Source organism: Rhyacophila brunnea, unplaced genomic scaffold, assembly GCF_057557595.1.
Source record: "Rhyacophila brunnea isolate RB1 unplaced genomic scaffold, BYU_Rbru_1.0 scaffold_22, whole genome shotgun sequence".
Lineage (NCBI taxonomy): Eukaryota > Metazoa > Arthropoda > Insecta > Trichoptera > Rhyacophilidae > Rhyacophila > Rhyacophila brunnea.
This window is the reverse complement of record NW_028232882.1, coordinates 32,699,583-32,710,882: the sequence shown is the minus strand read 5'-3', so window position 1 is coordinate 32,710,882 and position 11,300 is coordinate 32,699,583. Positions and strand designations below refer to the sequence as shown.

General features: G+C 30.0%; 1 protein-coding gene across 1 annotated transcript in view; it reads left to right on the top strand.

Moving 5' to 3' along the window:
* Nucleotides 1-6,098: 6,098 nt before the first annotated feature.
* The window catches only part of yellow-e (L-dopachrome tautomerase yellow-e), a 100,672-nt gene continuing 95,470 nt past the window's right edge, over nucleotides 6,099-11,300 (top strand). Inside the window, exon 1 of the mRNA XM_085949806.1 lies at nucleotides 6,099-6,185. The gene's annotated coding sequence lies outside the window, so the exon portion shown is untranslated. The remainder of the gene's footprint in view (nucleotides 6,186-11,300) is intronic.

Genomic DNA, 11,300 nt, shown 5'->3' with positions numbered 1-11,300 from the left:
GTCAACAATAACGCGATTTGATAAGCATTTCATGTATGACCTACTAGTTTAAATTGTCGTAATTAGATAGGAGGCTCGTAGCATAATCGGTTAATGTAGAGATTAGCACGACACCAATGGTTATACATGTTCAAATCCCGTCGAGTTTTGTATATTACCATGTTTTTATTAGCTCGTGATCTTGTTTGTCCCGTACAGATTTTTTCTTGTTTGCCCAAGATTTTTAACTAACTTCCCGACTAGCTAGACATTTGAAACTTTTAGAATATATCAAAACACGACGAGAATGCATTCTTTTAATACTTTTGGCCATCTTTAAGCAGAATTGAATTCATTTTCAGTTAATTCTGTTTTGTATGTTTCGGAAAAAAATCGTTAAAAGTAATATTTACTACTCAATATTATTGGTTGCTAAGGGGGTCCTAGCAACTAAATTATTAATATACACGTGCGTTACTGTGGAAAACAATATGAAATGTCAAAATGACATTTCAGTATTCCATATTTATTAATACATATAATTGTCAAGTTTATATTATGATTCAACAGAAAATTTAAGAAACGTGGTATATAAAAAGTTCTTTTTAACTTGTTATTATTTTTCAAAATATATCTGAGGTGTTTTTAAGTTATGTATGTTCAATATATGGAATGCCACATTCTTAAAATCTTGTGAATTATTCATTGAATAAAATACATGTGTCATTTTTAAGTTACAAGCTATACGGTATTATTTGAACGCAGTAGTTTTACAGGACAATGGCGCAAATATTGTATATGTGCAATTAATTTTCTTTTAGTAAGTTCTTACGCTTAAACCGATTAGGCGAACTGTCAAAGTGATTGCGCGAATCGTTTTTAGTCGTAAAAAACGTAAGCCAATTATTATTCGTTACACAGTTATAGTAATATTTCAAATTTTATACCCAAGGATTAATTGTCTATACTAGGATCGTCATCATACTCGATAACATATGTTGCTAGCTATATTTGTGTACTCTTGAAAGCTATCTAATTACTCGGTAGCATCAGTTAGTGTTTCTTCCAATATAATATAAGGCTAACCTATAATATTAGTGATGTCAATTGGGAGAGAAAAATATTAAATTGATTCAAATATGGATAATAGGTATTGGTTAGGCCAAATATGGTGGCTGCCATTCCTTTTTTCCCCACCTATCTCACATCCTTATATACAGATCAGACAATCAGTAATTACGGGTTATGAGACGACCGTGATTACGAATAACATTCAGTTAGCTCAAGTGACACCATACAAGCGGTCGTATGCGGGATTGTTATAGTTTAGCCGTCGTTAACCATATAGTGACTCAAAACACATATGTTTGACCATCGCTGCACTAAATCTGATACGGTTTGAGCGAACATCGTGTTTATCATCCATTCTGAACTTGTCATCATCATTCATCCGAAAATCAAGTGAAACGGTGAAAGTGACATTCCGAACAGTCCGTTTAAGCCGCGTTGACATGGTCCAAGTACGATCCAAGTACACTTGGATCGATTGCCATCCAAGTGACAGCTTCATACTATTTATTTCTATCCAAGTTAACTTGGATGGCATCGTATGAGACATCTTCATACTACTTATTCCTATCCAAGCTACTTGGACCGCGTCCTACTCATCCAAGTTAACTTGGATAGGAATAAATAGTATAAAGCTGTCACTTGGATGAGAAATCTTCATACTAATTATTCATATCCAAGCTACTTGGACCGCGTCCTACTCATCCAAGTTAACTTGGATAGGAATAAATAGTATGAAGCTGTCACTTGGATGAGAAATCTTCATACTAATTATTCCTATCCAAGTCTACTTGGATCGTACTTGGACCGTGTCAACGCGGCTTTACCAGTGCGTGAGTGCAAACACCGAACCAGCTCCAGCGCCCGCCTTCCCTCTCAACATAAAGGTCAGTGTCTGGCATCCTGCGTAACTCCCCCCTAGATTCGTAATCCACCAGCAACTACCAAACTACAGTCCAATGGAAAAAGCGCCAGCAGGTATTATTCAGTTACGGGCGACCAAACTTCGATTAACGTTGCTTAATAAATTTTTAACATTTAGCGAAAACGATTTTAAGTGAAATTAGCGAAATAAATATTTTTTGAATTTGTTTTGTTTATTAAATGGATACATAATTTACGCAGTGCCTACAGATTATACTTATTATAGACTAATACAATGTTTTATAACTGAACGACCATAATGGATTATCGTAGTCAATATAGGCAATTAAGGTAGCAAATTTTCCCCCCATTTTTAAAAAATGCTTTGCACGTGATTTAAAGTGATATTTGGTACCGAACTATTTTTATATACATGTATAATATATATATATATTGATATAAATTATAATTAATTTAAGTTTTATACTATTTGTATTGTTTTTTGCAACCCGAGTTTCTCTTTTCGGTATATTTAGACTGTATGGCCACTCACTAATGCTAAATACAGCTAATTCTCTCTCTATATAATAATATATAATAATATATAATAAATTTATATAAAAAATACAGTATAAACATTATTACACATTAAGTAAATGATTAAGTATTAAAACATTTTTTAAACATTTGAAGTGTTTATAAAAACCCGTAGTAGATATATTAGACTTTACATTCATTCAATACAAATTCAATACAAATTGTCACTACTCGTAAACAATGGACCTATGTTATGTGCTGGGAATTGCACAAAACTTAAATCAATTACAAATTAAATTGAAATTCCATCAAGAACCTTCGGTCAATAGTATAAATAATTAATATATTGGTGTATAAATTAGCATTGTTAAAAATGTAAATAATTGAAAAATATTATTTAATATTCTAGGAATTCTATTGAAATTATTCTTTAGTTTGTTGTTACTAAGGAATCCAATCCCGAGCCTCAATTCTGATTCCAGAATTTCGGGACTACAATTTGACAATCCCGTGATCCCGAGACTGGTCCCGGGTTTGGCATTTTTTTACATTGTTAATATAAAAATTTTATATTTACAAATAACATTGATAAAATCGTATACGTTCAATCTTGTAAATACATAAGTTTAATGGAGTAAATAATATTGTAATTTAAATAATAATGTAAATTTAATATGAGATTGCTGTTTCTGGTAGTAAAGACTAAAGAATGGGTTAGCGAGATTTAAAATAGTAAAGCAAATCCTGGTGTTGGATGGCCTTTTCGCTTCATAAATCTAATTAGTCAGAAAAATATGAAACTGCCGTAAAACGTATGAGATCATGGTGGAATTACTTTGGTAATAGTGCGAAGCATTGTTTTTTCCAATTTTTCTCATTTTCATTAATTTATATGAAAAAATAAAATGAATCGGCAACTTACACATGGGTATAAATCAAATTTCATTCAAACTCAGTTTATTGCTAATGTAGTTATTTGTTATTAAAAGTATTTTTTCTGTTATATTTTCGTTTTTATTTTATTTTCCATAAAAATTGAAAAAAAATCATGATTATCAATCTCTGGATTCATAGGTATCAAAAATAGTTCAGGATCCCGGGATTGGAATCCCTAGTTGTTACTAGTATTTGCTGTTGGGAATTCTGTAATACGTCTTTATGCTAATCAAATTGTTGATGTTATCAGTATTTAGAGGTAAAGAGTGACAGTATGAAATGCATTGCTCTCCATAGAAAAAGAAATAGATAAGACTTGGAAGCGATCAGTAATTAAAACGACAAAGTTGTATCACTTATACAAAGAATGATTTATATAATATGCAAATCAAATTGCAAGCTGTATTCTTGATGCAAATTTTAGGCATATGCTATACCGATATGTGTAATAGCTGCGACCAGTAACAATTATTATTGCTTCACATTTCTCAGAGAAAATCGGCTTTTGTTACACTGCCAAAGTTAGTTAAGTTGTAGACACTGTTTACTCTAACAATGCCAACCATTCATATGTTTGAATTTATATTATTTTATATCGTCATTTAAATTGACTACAACTACATAACTTTGATTTGGTAATTGTTGGGAAAATGAAATTTAAACTTTACTTGATTAATATAAATTAACATAACATACACGCCCACGGTGGCAGCGGGGCTTAAGCGTTGGACTACCACGTCGTGGGTACCAGGTTCGAATCCTGGGTCTGGCAAGTTCGCATATTGTTTTTCAATTGGACCTAATAGGTTGAGCAAGGGGGTGACATCCATTTCTCGTAAAAACAAAATCTGTTAATAGAAACCTCTACTCTGTGGAGGCCCATATGATTCCATTAGGATCGGACATGGTCGACAAAAAAACAAACATAAATCTACGCTATAATAATTATTTAAAATAAAAATGGAAAATTGTGCTTGTCTAATTGGAAATAATTAAATAATGCCAATTGTATGAAAAGAAATATTGTAGGTATAATATTTTATTTTATTAATGCATTTTTATGGCCTTAAAGTTATCTAATATGTTCAAACACAAAATTAATTTAGTTCCCATTAACTTCTGACTTACCTAGTTTTATAATTTTTAGCAAATAAATTAAACGACTGCTCTAAACTAGGCATAAATACTATATTAATAAAGATCTGTCAGCTACTAATTCAAAAAAAAATAATGATAATTTACGTCAGCTAAATGCAGACCTATTCTAACTCGCATTGGAAATATTTTTCAGAAGAGTTTTTTGAAACAGCCTACTTCAGTTATATATTATTAACATAGACAATTAGTGTATGCACCATTTTTTTCAACAATAATCCTACTAAAATATAATGCATACATTTACCCATAAAAATAATAAGTAATTTCAGTAAGTTGTTTCAAAAAATTCTCTCTTCAAAAAATTCAAATGTAAGTTAGAATTGATAGTTCTGCATGCATTCAGCTGACGATTAGTGAAGCTTATTGTCAAGGAAAACATCGATGGTCAACGTAAAAGATGAATATCAGATAGTAGACGTTTGATACACTGAATAAAGATACGAGCCTGTCAATAACTACAGCTGTACGGAAGTGCATTACCTTATGGGTATGGTTGTAAGAAGGTACGATTCTAATATGAAGAAACATGTAATAAACTTTACTAAAGGATGTTATTTTAATGGCTTGACCGCTGGGAACTCAGAAAAAATGGGAACTGAAATACCTAACGGGTAAGGAGAAGCAGGCAACCGATCTCGAGTAAGGAAGAATACGGGATAAATTTAAACACGTGTTAAGGATACGTCATACGTCGAATACTGTCAACTGCTCTCGGTTTATGCATTCGTAGGACACTCAAAAATTCAAAACCCTGCATCAAAATGTAGTGTATTGAATATTGCTTATCGGAATTATATTTATTATATTCTGTTCTATGGAATAAACATGCCCGTTATTTAGTCAGTTTTGGTCTATGGCGATTGGTTCTTGCATTTCCATCTTATTAATCTGTATCTTAGTATGGACAAACCGAAAATACTGATGAAACCTATTCTAACCTAGTAAACTGTCAGACAACAAGATCTTGTTGTCGCTGTAGTCGCATACAGAAGACTTCTCAGAAACGTACCTGTCATGGCGGCAACGCCTGTTTCAATAATGTATCGGCTCTCTTTTTAGATGCGACTCTTTTTCTTCTTCTCAATAAACTAAAAGTTTACAAATAATAATTCTAACATCACTCCTGATCGTTTTATACATATTTTTATTATACAAAGCATCAAATTAGGTATATTGATAGATCCGTACACCACGGAAGCGTAAAATGAAATGATAAATTTGGGGGCGTTCCTTATTTGAAAACGGACATACGATTAATTGCATGACTTGCTAGTTCACAGTTTTAATACGTTGACAAGGAATTCTTCTATGACATTAGTTCGATATATCAATTGTAGCTAGTGACCTATGAAAGGTGAGGCAAATATGTTGCGGCTATATTTCGTTCCGCTCCGCTCAGTGTAACCCGAGCTTAAGGAAATGGAATTTTTACAGCAGCCACCGGAATCAATCCGTGAAATGTAGTCTATGACTGCGTAATATGAATCGATATCGGGTTTCAGTAAAAGTGAAATACAAGGCATGTTAAGAGGTGTGCGGCGAAATGTTTTAACTTCAGTAGATCGCGGTTCTTTGCTAAGTGAAGTCGCGTGCGCGGGAAAATCGAACGGAGTTGGAAAAACGGTTTCGCGCCAAAATTAAATGTAATAACACTTTGACATACCTGATAACCGATAACGATGCGCTTAGTTGCAAAAGCCGCTGGAAAGCGTTTAAATAATTCAATTTAAACGCTTATTTTAACACAATACATTTTTAATTTATTATAAAGAAACATACATCTTTTTCATCATATAAAACAGTTAAATAGCGGGTTTTGGAATTAAGTTCTTATTACTAACATAATATTTTGTGTGAAAATTATAATGTTTAAGTTAATGTATACCTAATGAACAAGCGCGTCGCATAAATGATGCTATCTATTAAAATATCTATTTAAATAAATGTGGTATTTGGTATTGCTTATAAACTATAGAAATATTTAGTTAAAATAAAACATAATACCAACTGCTAAATATGCAAACTAGCTAACCCCATTTGGGAAAATTGTTCAGGAAAAAGAAAAAACTTAATAATTTAAATATCGAACGGAATTTAACAATTTACTATTTTAGCTTCCCTTTTATATAAATTGTGTCGCTACATTTTAAAATCAGCCAAGTCCACCTTTAAGTATTTTTGACTTTTTTGTGAATTGTTGAAGAACTACTGCTTTCTAACATTTCTGCATTATCAAAATGTGGAATTTATTATTTTTAAATATTCTATACTCGAAATAATATAAAATTTCGCCCTTGTGACTGTGTAATTGAGAAAACAAAAAGCTGTTTTTCTCCTATTCATCTATTATGGACTTGGCTGATTTTGAAATCTTGCGACATTATAAAGAAAATTTACATAAAGAGCAGAGTTATTCCATATATGATATTGAAAATTCGGCACCTGCAGTTGGTTGCTTTGTGTGAAGAACGATAACGCATTTATTTATACGTTAAAGAATTTGAAATTTTGTGTGAGCATAGAAAACATGCTTTATAACAAAACGTCATCAATATATAATTTTTGGTCAAAAGTGTAGTTAGCTGGTTTAGTTTAGTAGCAGGCAATCGATATATATATAGAGTACTAGTTCCACTTTACAAATTATTCAGGACCAATTTTGTGTGCTTCAAAAGGACATTGTAAACTAGACACCCAGTTGACAATGTCCCTTTGAAACGGAGGAAACCGGTCTTGACTAATTTTAAAAAGATGAAACTAGTGCTACATATTTTTGTATTTTATTCTATCTAATACAACGCATTTCCACCAACAATTGGCAGTATAAATTTGTCATTCTCATTTTTTTTCAAATTCATTATTATAATATATAGTTCCTTTCTTAGTTTACAGGTAGAATTTAAAACAGCAGTATAATATGGATAATGTAAAAATTTCATAAATTTAGTTATTTAGTCAACACCTATTTTGATAACACGATTAGCAAACTAATATATATAATAGTCTTGATAGTGGTGTTACTATCAATGTAATAATTTACTGAAAAACTAAATTTGTTTTCTTTATTATATCTTATGAATGAAAATATTTACTTAATATAAAAATTAGTAGAAAACACGTCGTGTGAGATTCAAGCTCATATAGTTCACTGTGATTTTATCTGTTATGGTACCGATCCGTATATGAATCATGCGAATCCATTTATCAAGGACTTTAACTGAGGCTTTAAAAATCTGCAAAATATTATTTTTTCTGATAGGTTTATTTTTGAGGTTTTTTTAAAATGATGTATTTTAAAAAATTAAAGGTTCAAACTAATGAACAGTATTAATATGTCACGTAATTGTAAATTTACTAACGGCTACATAAATAACTTTTCATTCGCTGAATGATTTTATTAAATATGCTTTCGAATATTATATTCTTATTATCTTTTACAGTTGTTAATACGTAATATTAACAATGATCATTAATACAGGGAAAGTTAATTGTAAGCTATAAACAAACCTTATATAGTTTGTAATTTATGCGAATATGATGATTTTGCTTTATTACTAAGTAAATTCGTATTATTTATCGATTCTCATTAAACAAACTTAATAATAATTGTCGAATTATTACTTAGTAGTAAAATATTATTATGTAAAACGCATCAATACAGATTTCTTATTTTTTACTGAAGTAGTTTCAGATGATTATTTTTAATGTATTCAAAATACGTTCAGTGACAAACCTGTCAGTTAAAAAGTAATTTCTAAATTTCCTATTCGATTTTCAAAATTAACTGTATCTTTCATTTATATATTATATTGATTGATATTTATTAAATTATGTGGAATAATAAAGTGCTTTATTTAAATTAATATGATATTTTCTTACTAAGAATAATTGACAGTTCCAGTAATTCGGTTAATTTGTAAGTTAAGTAAATAAAAATAATGACGAAATAAAGTTTGTAATTATAGAACATGTATAATTTTGAAAAACACTTTCTGAGAGAATATATTATTACCAATAGAAAAAATCTTTTTTGAAAAAAAGTAAGCCAACCCGATGGGGAATCAAGCCCCGTATCTCCCAGGTTTACGCCCTGATTCGCGCATTACTACTATGCTACGAGGTGACATACTAATTGCGACAAATTTTAACTATTGGTCAATTTTAAGTGTTTTTCAAAATTATATTATATGTTCAATAATCAGAATGATATTTTCTTAAATCTTGTGAATTATTCGTTGAATAAAAGAAATAGTTACTTTTGTAATTATAGCTAAAGTTTTGTAGTATTCCAATATTTAAATACTGGTAAGTATTACTTTCATGTTATTAATTGATTTTCAAATATTTATAGAAAAAAATGGCATATTAATCAAAATAAAACCTATATTTAATTCATATAATTACGAAAAATGGGCTCGATCGTTAATCGGTGGTCTGACTAAATCATCACGGATTAAGTAGCATGTATCAGAACACAACCATGGATCTATTCTATACACAATTCGGCTATCGATGGCTAAAGTGATAAATATTATCACTTTTTTATATTCATATATTGAGGCGGATAATTGATAGAATAAGTTAACCGTCTAAACTGTCACATCTGTATAAGTTAAAATAGCCAAGAGAGGGGCTGTTAAAACATAGCACTTTATGACAGTTTAGACGGTTAACCTATTTAAAAATTTATATTTTATAATTTATAGCCGATAGCCGCCTTTATATAGAATAGCTTGTTTAATGTGTTTAATCAAAAACGAATATCCAATGATTTGGACGAATGTACAACAATCGTTATCACCACCTTCATACTGTGGAAAGCCATATATACTCCACTTCAAAGTAATAGTAATTTTTCATTAACAATAATTTTGCGACAAAGCTTGTCATGCGTTACGAATAAATGATAGAGTGTAACATTACTTTGCCTTAATGAAATTGTGTAATATAAAATGCGGTTCGCTAATAAACTTTAGCCGGTTATATGTATTGAGTATTGGTTTTGAAGTTATACGTCTTTAGGCGCGTTTGGAAAATCAGATCAGAGTGTATTTTTGGCGTGTGACATGTAACACATAATTTATTTTTTAATAAAATAATTAAAAAACGCACTCGATTGGATTCGAACCACCGATTGTTCGGTTATCAGCCGAACGCACTATCTTTACGCCACAGTATGCTACTGCAATAGTGACGATTAAACAGTATAATATTAGAATTGTTCCGTTGCCTAGGCAGCGAATTTATTATTGTCGGCCATTTGCAATTCCTTACGCAAACAAACTATAATACGTCAGAGTAACATTTCGAGAAACCATTATATAATTTAGTAATATAGGTTGGTACTTTAAAAATAAAAACAGCAATAAAAACCATTATATAATATAGTTAAGTTAAAGTGTATAGAAATAAACCAACGGCGCTTCAATAAGCGGCCCGTTTTCTTACGTGTGTAATTTAACAAGATAATAAAGAGCTAGTCGAAGAATCAAGGTTATCACAAGTTTTGTTTTGTTACGCCAAATAAGTATAACTTCTAACGCACGTACACCGATTTTTTTCAATTCTTTTAATTATTATGAAACAATCAAATGAATAGCTTGACTAGATCTCACTTTAACTAATGAATGTCTACGTGTATCTAATTCTGTTAATACTAAAATTCACGCCTAGTAAACTCTGCTCTTACAAGTTTTATTTTAAAAGAAAATGCTTGGTTTTATTGTTTAAAATTATCAAGTTATCTATACTTAGTTAAATTTTCACTTGATCAATAAATCACGATCTAATCTTTTGTTAACAATATATTGGGTGTGATTTACTACCAATATAACGTTTAACAATGATTTATAGCCGTAAAAAATAATTCGTCAACACTTTAGTATGTAAAATTTTATGTAACAAAAAATAGCAAATGTTTTTAAGTTATTATTTTCTATTTTACAACGTTTTTCTTAGCTCGAATTCTTATGTGTTCGGGGATTCTTTGTCCGGGACAAATTTTGCAATCAATTTTTAACTAACTTCCCGACTAGCAAGATATTTGAAACTTTTAGAATACCTATATCACAACACGGTGCCAATGCATTTTTTAAATACTTTTAGCCATTTTTAAGTAGAATTGAATTCATTTTCAGTTAATTCTGTTTTGTATGAAAAGTTATTTCGACACCATTATTGGTTGCTAGGGGTCTGGGGTCCTAGCAACTAAATTATTAATATATACGTGCGTTACTATGGAAATCAATATGATATGTCAAGTAAAAATTTTTTTTATCGTTTAAGCTAGTCAAGTCAAGTTTTATATGGTTCAACAAAAAATTTAAAAACGTTGTATATAAAAAGTTATTTTTATCTTATAATTATTTAAATACTGAATCAAATTGTATTGTTATTTATGTTTCATCTCCTCAAAAAATATTATTTAAACATCCTTCAAGAATTTTTGAGTTTGTGAAATGAAAATTTAAATAATTTCATACTTAATTATAGACTGTTTAGTTATTATTGACAACTGTGTGTTTTAATTGTACATTGAACAGTCAAAAAAAAACAAACATAAATTATATCAGTAAACTAAATCATATAAATTCAAAGTTTATACGTAACAATTATTAATAAAATGTATTTTTATTGAATTTTCAGTATTAAAACAAGACTAACAAAAGTGTATATTTTAAGGTTTGGGTGTGAAGTTATTATTTTCGCTGTACTGGTAAGATTATTTCATTTCTTTTTGTTAAAATTCATTTCAAGGT